Below are 8,649 nucleotides of genomic sequence, written 5' to 3'. Positions count from 1 at the left end.
GTTGAATTAGCATATAATGAACACAGCGTAAGAATAATAATATAAATAGAAGTGCTTTGTTCTTATTCTTTATGAAAGTATGGTTTTCTACAACTCTGAAAGAATATTAGCATAAGAATATAATTAGAATATTAGGATATAGCTGATATTGTAACTCACATTTAATAAAGCTTTTCTTTTATAATATAAATATTTTTCTATATTTTCTATCCACTTTCAGGCTGTTTGGGCCTGGCACCAAGGCTAGACATAGATGGATGGAGAGAGGCTAGAGACAGTACCTTTAGAAAAGTATATGTGATTCTTGAATGTTTTCTTGTCAGGTTACTTAAGGAGTAATTATTCACATATGAAACTATAGCGCAAGGTCCTCTTGCTCTCTTTTTGTGCCCCTTCTTTGAAAACATGCCATTTAAACCTTGGACTGTCAACTGATCATAGTCACTGAAGTCTGGTTTCTAGGATATTATTTGCTGTATCTATTACATGCAGAATCGGACACTTTTATGAATGCATATGGTTTTCTACTATGTTACATGGACTGACAGGGCTGGAGTGATCTGAAATGATTTGGTTAGACTCATCACCATCCCCTAGAAATTATTTCCTATGATATCATGTACTACATTTCTCACAGGGCTTCCTTGTCAAGAATATTCCTCTCCTAAGCTAAATAATGACCTATGGGCTTAATAGATTTTATTACTGAATATTGAAGCAGTGTGCCCAGTAGGTGAAGCTATCTAGCTTTCTTCATGCAAATGAGTGGATATGCTTAACAAGTCAATCTTGGGTTTATGCGATGAACTAAACCACTCTGTTGGCTGGGTCCTGCTAGTACACGTAGACACACGCACACGCTGTCTTGGACATGTATTAGCATCACATGTTACTACACGGAAAAGCTAATTTGTTGACCAAAATATGCATATCTGAATTAAAATCCCTTCTGCTTGAAGTCTGATTTTAAGCCCTACGTGTTTTTTCTTTTTAAAAATAATGTAAGAAACTTTCTAGCTGACTGGACCAAGAAATCAAAAAGAGCTTATTTTCCTTCTAGTTTCCACACTCTGATTATTAATCTGGAGTTACATTATGTGGTTTGTTATTAAAAAAAATAGGACTTACATGATAAGTGAGGGGAAGGAGGAGATGAACATTTGTTGAGTAACTGATACTCTTCCCATAAATTACCTCATTTATTCCTTACAACAGACTGAAAGAGAAATATTGTTATTCTTAATGTATAGATGAGGAAACTGAGGCTAAGAGAAGTTAAATAACTTAACCAAATTTATAGATCTCAGATTTAGAGGAGCCAGAACTTCCATCTGAGACTACCTTTAAAATTTATGCTATTTTTATTATCCTGTGGTGCTGTCTGTGAATTCTGAAGTTTCATTTAGGGAGGACTAAAAGGGAGAGAATTCATTTGGAGGATTACACCTCATATTGTTGAATTACATTTTCAAATCTAGTTAGTAAATTTATGTGCTGCAAATTGAACCTGTTCTTGAATCTTCCATGTTGCAGTCTGCATTTTATAGCTGGAGAAACATATCTGGAAAGAGTTTCATCTTGGTAGCTACAAAGGACAGTTGGAAACTTTTGCTTTTAGTACAGTAAAATCTTCGAATTTTTGGTGTTCTTGGTAATGACCTTTCAATTGCAGTATTAATGTCTTAGCTAAAGTTCTACTTGATGCCAGGCAGAGAAAGCCACTCAAGGGGAATCTTTTGTGACGTTAAAATGGGCCATCTTCTGGTCATCCTAGGGGGAAAAAAATCAATGTTCAGCCCATATGCTGGATTAAGAATGAGATCAGGTACTTCCTTTGTCACCCCTGTGAGCATGCAATTTTCTGTTTTTGCTTCTTTCTGTGTATCTACTTCATTCTCCAGCATTCTCTGCCTATGCATCGGCATGCTCATGGCTGAAAACGGTCACCATAGATCCCAGTTTCTAATGATCCCAGATTGCCATCTAAGGACACTCTTGAGTCTCTTTAATTTTGAGAGGTCTGATTCCTCACCACCATTTGTGTCCTTGATCAGGTGTCCACCAGAGTCACCGGGAAGGGAGGCACAAATGTGATTGCTATGTCTACCTCCTTAGGAAGGGTTAGCATATGGGCAACTGGGCAGTTTCTAGAGAAAATGGCTCTGAGTGAAGCAAGTATTACTAACACATCTCCAATCATAAATGAAAAGTATGTGAATATGACTTTATAGTTTGGGGAATGTTTTCATATAGTCTCCTTTGATCTGGAACTATCTATCTCCACCTTACACTTAAGGAATCTGTGGCCAACTGACTGAATGATTTGGTGACGGTCATCTGACAAAGGAAACGGAGGACCCAAGACTAGACACCAAAGCCCCTTGGCCTTTCTACCATATATAGGCTGTCTCTTTGTCCGTGGAAATGGACACAAGTTTTGGAAGAAGGTTGCTGTGGTGGTAATTTTATATCCACAGTTTAATTCACAATTAGCACTCATGGATGAATTTGCTAATTTGAAACCACAGCCGTTTTTAGCTTCCTCTCATAATACCACATTTTGATGATGTACCTAACGGTCAGTACTGTACTCCCCTGGAAGCTTGTGAATACATTTTCTTATATTCATATGGTACAAACTTGTAGGAATTACAGATACCATGAAAAGAATAAGTTGAATAGATTATTTTGGGTTATTCAATAACTGTAGTTCAATGTTATACAAGTAATAGAATATGCCTTTGAAATGTCATGTGATGCTTTTGTGGAGTTGGAATTTTGGCTAAGGGTTTTGTGAAGCTGGAATTTTGGCTAAGGGAGGCACAGGTTCCCTAAAGGTGGGGATGTCCTTAAAATGCATGGAAAAAATGAGCCCTTAGCCAGATCTACACCCAGGCACATTTGTGCCAGTTTTTTTCAATGACTCCTGAGCCTCAAACCAAAAATCAAGGGAAAAAATTGAAATAAAAATGCTTGGAGTTATCCTGTTTGCCCACAGATAATTTCCCTGTGCTAAATACAATTATTTTTCTCCAAAAATCTAGAGGCGTGATAACATTTTCAAGATGAAAGGATTTCAAGATTCCTATCCTCAAAAAGAGACTAGTACTGTGGACAAATTGAAATGCATCAAAATATTAAATATTTCTTTATTTCATCCCTAATGAACATATCTTCTGGCAATGGCCACCATGGCAAGAAATGAATGGCAACTTTTCATGCAAGAGCATTACAATTAAATTCCTGTAGGGCTTTCAATATCTGGAAAAGTCTCTAGAAATGGGCCTTAAATAGTTACCCAGTTCACGTTCAGATATCAAAAAATTCAGCAAAATAGAAACTGTTTAAATATTAAACATCAAATTTTCCTTCTTTCAAAGGACTAATAACTTAGCAATAAAAATTGTCTTTTGAATCTTGCCATCACAAGGTCTCAGTCAGGCAGTGGATTTTAAATAAAAATTTTCAAGCAGGTCCTATTTAAGCAAAATTCACAGCTGAGCAAAGAGAAACGAATTAGTTGCCTGCCCCAAACTCACCTTGAACAGACAACAGGCCACCTCCTTTGCAGTCCAAGCTCCTCCTCTGTGGAGCTGCCTGCAAAGCGAAAGCACCCAGGATCGATGCTGTCAGGGAAATGCATCTGCTCAGAGGCAAGGCACTAATCAAGTTCTCCTGCAGCTGCTGACCTATCCCGCAACACTGTAAGAAGAAAGATGCAGCCATGAAAGAGGAGCTGAAGGTGGAAAAGGAATCAGAGGGAAGGGAAACAATAAAGGAGGAATCCCTGAGCTTGAGAATAATGGGATACCCCAACAATAAAAATTCCTTTGTCCACAGCGATGAGGGAATATTTCGTTAAGATGTTCTCAAAGAGACTCACCCATGTAGAATGAGAAGCTGAGGGTAAAATGACTTGCTAGGGCTGTTTCTGGGGAGGACCTGGAGCCCGAGTGTCAGTTCCCAGATGGCAGCCCTGTTCTGGACCAAAGAAGGAAGGTAGAGCCCAGTCAAAAGTAACAGAAGGTGTCATAACCTGGGAGGGGGAGAACTTGGCAACGCAACATCTTTTTCCTGTACTTGTGTTCCCCTGAAAAATATTGATTCTACTTTGTTCTCAAGAGAATACTCATAGAGAAGGAACCATGATGTCATAGAATCTTGAAGCTAAAAATAACCTAAGGCTTTCTAATCAAATCAGAGACAAGGCATGGGAGATTCAGGAAGATCCTAGAGCTTCCCCAAGGTCACATACAAATTAGGGGCAGAAAGCTAGAGAGAACCAGTCAATTTCTCTTAGATCTCAGGATAGTGGTTTTGGAGTTCCAGTAAATTTTCCACACTTCTGAAGCCCTTTTAGCAAGAGGGACACTTCACTTCAATAAGTAGGCTAAAATGAAACACTATGGGGGCGGTGTGTGTGTGTGTTAGTCGCTCAGTTGTGTCTGACTCTTTGTGACCCCATGGACTGTAGCCTGCCAGGGTCCTCTGTCCATGGGATTCTCCAGGCGAGAATACTGGCTTGGGTTGCCATTCCCTCCTCCGGGGGGTCTTCCAGACCCAGGAATTGAACCCAGGTCTCCTGCATTGCAGGAAGGTTCTTTATCTGAGCCACCAGGGAAACCCACCAAAACTGGTTTTCATAACTAATAACTTCCACGGGAAATATGACATCTATCAACCTATGAGATACATTGTGGCTCTGCAAATAATGAGGCAAATGTGTTCCAGTGGGAATCTGGGGTAATTTTCCAGCTATTGTCACCAACTGGGTTAGGTGTTACATAGCATGGATTGACATTTGAACTAGTAGATGTCTGCAACAAAAACAAGGAATTTAGAGAATCTAAGTAGCATTGTAGACTATGTCATTTCTTCCAAAGCACTCACTTTATTCCCCTTGATTAATGCATACAAAAATTATAGGCATTGTAAAGAATCAAGAAAGGAGTGATTTGTCTTGAGTAGTTTGCATTTTGAAAACCTCTCCTCTCAAAGGTTTTTAGGCAAGTGTCTCATGTTTTCATCTCCTAAAGAATGAGTGAATCACAGGAAAAGCAATCACCCCTTTTTTCTTTTAACACAAGTCGAAGGTTTCATTTAATTTGTTACTTAAAAAAATAATCTTAGTAAAAAACTAAGATGTTACAGTGGATTCAAAGAAAATTCACAAAACCACACACACGTGTGTGTGTGTGTATGTGTATGCTCAGTCACTCAGTAGTGTCTGCCTCTGTGACCCCATGGTCTGTAGCCTGCCAGGCTCCTCTGTCCATGGGATTTCCCAGGCAAGAACAATGGAGTGGGTTGCTGTTTCCTCCTCCAAGGGATCTTCCGGACCCAGGGATGGAGCCCACGTCTCCTGCATTGGCAGGCCAGTTTTTTACTACTGCACTACCTGAGAAGCCCACCACACGTAATGTGGTCAAATAATGCATGTGGAAATACATTTTAAAACAAATGCAAAAACAGGAAAAATGGGCTAATAGCCACAGGTAAGTATTGTAACTGATCACACTGCCAGATACACTTTGGGCTTTTATCATCAAGAATTACATTTTTATTAATTTTCTACAAGTCATACTTTGAAAGTGAAAGTCGCTCTGTCATGTCTGACTCTCTGTGACCCCATGGACTATACAGTCCATGGAATTCTCCAGGCCAGAATACTGGAGTGGGTAGTTTTTCCCTTCTCCAGGGGATCTTGCCAACCCAGGGATCAAACCCAGTTCTCCCGAATAGCGGGCAGATTCTTTACCAGCTGAGCCACAAGGGAAGCCCAAGAATACTGGGGTGGGTAGCCTAGTCCTTCTCCAGGAGATCTTCCCACTCCAGGAATAAAACCAGGGTCTCCTGCATTGCAGGTGGATTCTTTACCAACTGAGCTATGAGGGAAGCCCAAGTCATAGTTTACAGTAGCTCAAAGACAACAAAAAGTGAGAGATTCCAGAGAATCAGATAACTGAGAAGGATATGTCAGATGCATATGACTTGTTTTCAATTAAAGACACCCAGTAATCATTTGGTCCATTAAAATTCTTTCATCATTTTACCTACAATTCACATTTTATAGATTAAGAAATTTAGAGTGGTAATAGCCTAACCTGGATCCCTCAGCAATAGAGCTTAAATGGCAATCAAGGTCTGCCTAATTCCAGGGACACTTCTCTTAAACTAAAGGGCAGTAGCTCTCAACTAGAGGTGAGGGTATGTCTCAAGGAATATTTGGCAATGCCTGGAGACAATTTTGGTAGCTGTAATTTGGCGGTCCTGGCTTCCAGTGAGTAGAAGCTATGAATGTTACTAAATATCATGCAATACATTGCACAGCCCTCTACAACAAAGAAACCATCTCTAGGAAAGTATCTACTATTAAAAGGTAATATTTCCTCTGGATATATGTAGGTTATAAGTGATTAAGCACCTACATGCCAAGGCCACTATTAAAAAGTAAAAAGCACTCTTTTCAGAGGATCATCTACTTAAGAATCCTCCACTACTGTATAAATCATCAAAGAATTGAAAGGGCTAAGAGCAACAGGTAAAATTCAGTGAGAACTTGTAGTAACTGGCACAGTACAAACACTGACTAATGTTCCTACAGGCACTGCTCAATATAGAGGGTCATACCAGAGAAAGTATTCAACTGGCAATCCTTATTATGAAACTTACTTGCATTTGGAAAGAAAGGTAAATGACAAGTGTATATTTCAGTATTTAATGCAGCATAAGTTAGATTCTATCATATACTTAAATGTTCTTTTAATATGTACTGTATGCGAGGTGCAATGCTAGGTGCAAGAGATACATGAAGATAGACGTTTATGAACTAGTAGGGGAGATGAACACGCACAAAAAATTATAATGCAGCACGATCATTCCAGGTCCCTAAGAGAAAGCAAGCAAGATTACAGAGGAGTGAAGGAAGGCAACTCAGAGAATACAGGCTGATCCTAGGAGAACAGGAGTAGAGGAAGAGGGGATTCTGGGCAGATTGCTGTTGCTGTTTAGCTGCTAAGTCACAGCCAACTCTTTGTGACCCCATGGACTGCAGCACACCAGGCTTGCCTGTCCATTTTAGAGGGATGAACAGGGGAGGGAGTGTTGTGTTCTGAGAGCATAAGTGAAAGGGTGGGAGGGGAGGGGCAAGATGATTCATATAAGATGACAATAAACATGTAGGTAGGGGTCTGACAAGGAAGAGCCTCCTAACTGAGTTGTTTCCAGATTTTAGGCTATGATGAATAAAGCTGCTATGAATATGGCACAAGTCTTTTCTGAACACATTTTAAAATTTTTCTCTTGGATAAATGCTTATGAATAGGACTGCTGGATCATAGAGTAAATATGCATTTAATTTTATAAGAAGCAATGCAAATTTTCAGAGAGATTGTCCCATTCCATATACTATCGAAAGTGAAGTCGCTCAGTCGTGTCCGACTCTTTGTGACCCCATGGACTGCAGCCCACCAGGCTCCTCCATGCACGGGATTCTCCAGGCAAGAATACTGGAGTGGGTTTCCATTTCCTTCTCCAGGGGATCTTCCCGACCCAGGGATCGAACCCAGGTCTCCCACATTGCAGGCAGACGCTTTAACCGCTGAGCCACCAGGGAAGCTCTCCATATACTATACTATATTCACCAGTAATTATGAGAATTCTCGCTACTCCACACCCTTGCCAATATTGGATGTTATCAATCTTTTAGATTTTTAAGTCATTTTAGTGGATGCATGGTGGCATATCAGTGATTTAATTGGCATTTCCCTGATGATTAATGAATTAAACATATTTTAATGTACTTATTGGCTATTTATATATCATCCTTCATGGCATTTCCAAGTCTTTTGCCCATTTTTAAAGTATGCTTGTCTTTTAATCATTAAGTTATAGACGTACTTTATATATTTTGGATGTAAGTGTTTTGCCTAATCTATGTGTTATGAATATTTTCTCCCACTCTGCAGACTACTTACTTATTTTCTTAACAATGTCTTTTAATGAGCAGAGTGTTTTGACTTTGATAAAAGTCCAATTTATCAATATTCTCATTTATGATTAGGACTTTGGTCAAAAAAATCATTGCCTACTCTTCATCATAAAAAATTTCTCCTAGTTCCTCTTAAATGCTTTATAGTTTTAGCTTTTGTATTTAAGTCTATGGATACATCTTAAGCTAATGTTTTGTGTTTACACTTTTTTTGCACAGACAGTTATCCAGTTCTCACAGAACCGATTACTGAATAAAACCATCCTTCCAACTCTGCTGAATTTCTCTGTCACCTTTGTTGAAAGTCTTTTTACCCTACAAATGAGAGTCTATTTCCAGACTTCTCTATTTTGTTTCATTGATTTATCTGCCTGTCCTTTTGTCAATACTATTTCTTTTTTTTTATTTTATTTTTTAACTTTACAATATTGTATTGGTTTTGCCATATATCAAAATGAATCCGCCACAGGTATACATGTGATCCCCATCCTGAACCCTCCTCCCTCTTCCCTCCCCATACCATCCCTCTGGGTCATCCCAGTGCACCAGCCCCAAGCATCCAGTATCGTGCATCGAACCTGGACTGGCGACTCGTTTCATCTATGATATTATACATGTTTCAATGCCATTCTCCCAAATCATCCCACCCTCTCCCTCTC

General features: G+C 39.3%; 1 long non-coding RNA gene across 1 annotated transcript; it reads right to left on the bottom strand.

Moving 5' to 3' along the window:
- Positions 1–1,363: 1,363 nt before the first annotated feature.
- On the bottom strand, positions 1,364–4,110 carry LOC139183927 (uncharacterized). Its single transcript, XR_011567419.1, has 3 exons — positions 4,037–4,110; positions 3,540–3,702; positions 1,364–1,770 (listed from the first exon to the last, which is right to left on the bottom strand). It is a non-coding gene; the product is annotated as an uncharacterized lncRNA (long non-coding RNA).
- Positions 4,111–8,649: the final 4,539 nt, after the last annotated feature.

This window comes from Bos indicus, chromosome 7 (genome assembly GCF_029378745.1).
Source record: "Bos indicus isolate NIAB-ARS_2022 breed Sahiwal x Tharparkar chromosome 7, NIAB-ARS_B.indTharparkar_mat_pri_1.0, whole genome shotgun sequence".
NCBI lineage: Eukaryota > Metazoa > Chordata > Mammalia > Artiodactyla > Bovidae > Bos > Bos indicus.
Note: the sequence above shows the minus strand (reverse complement) of the source record. Positions and strands in the feature narration are given on the sequence as shown.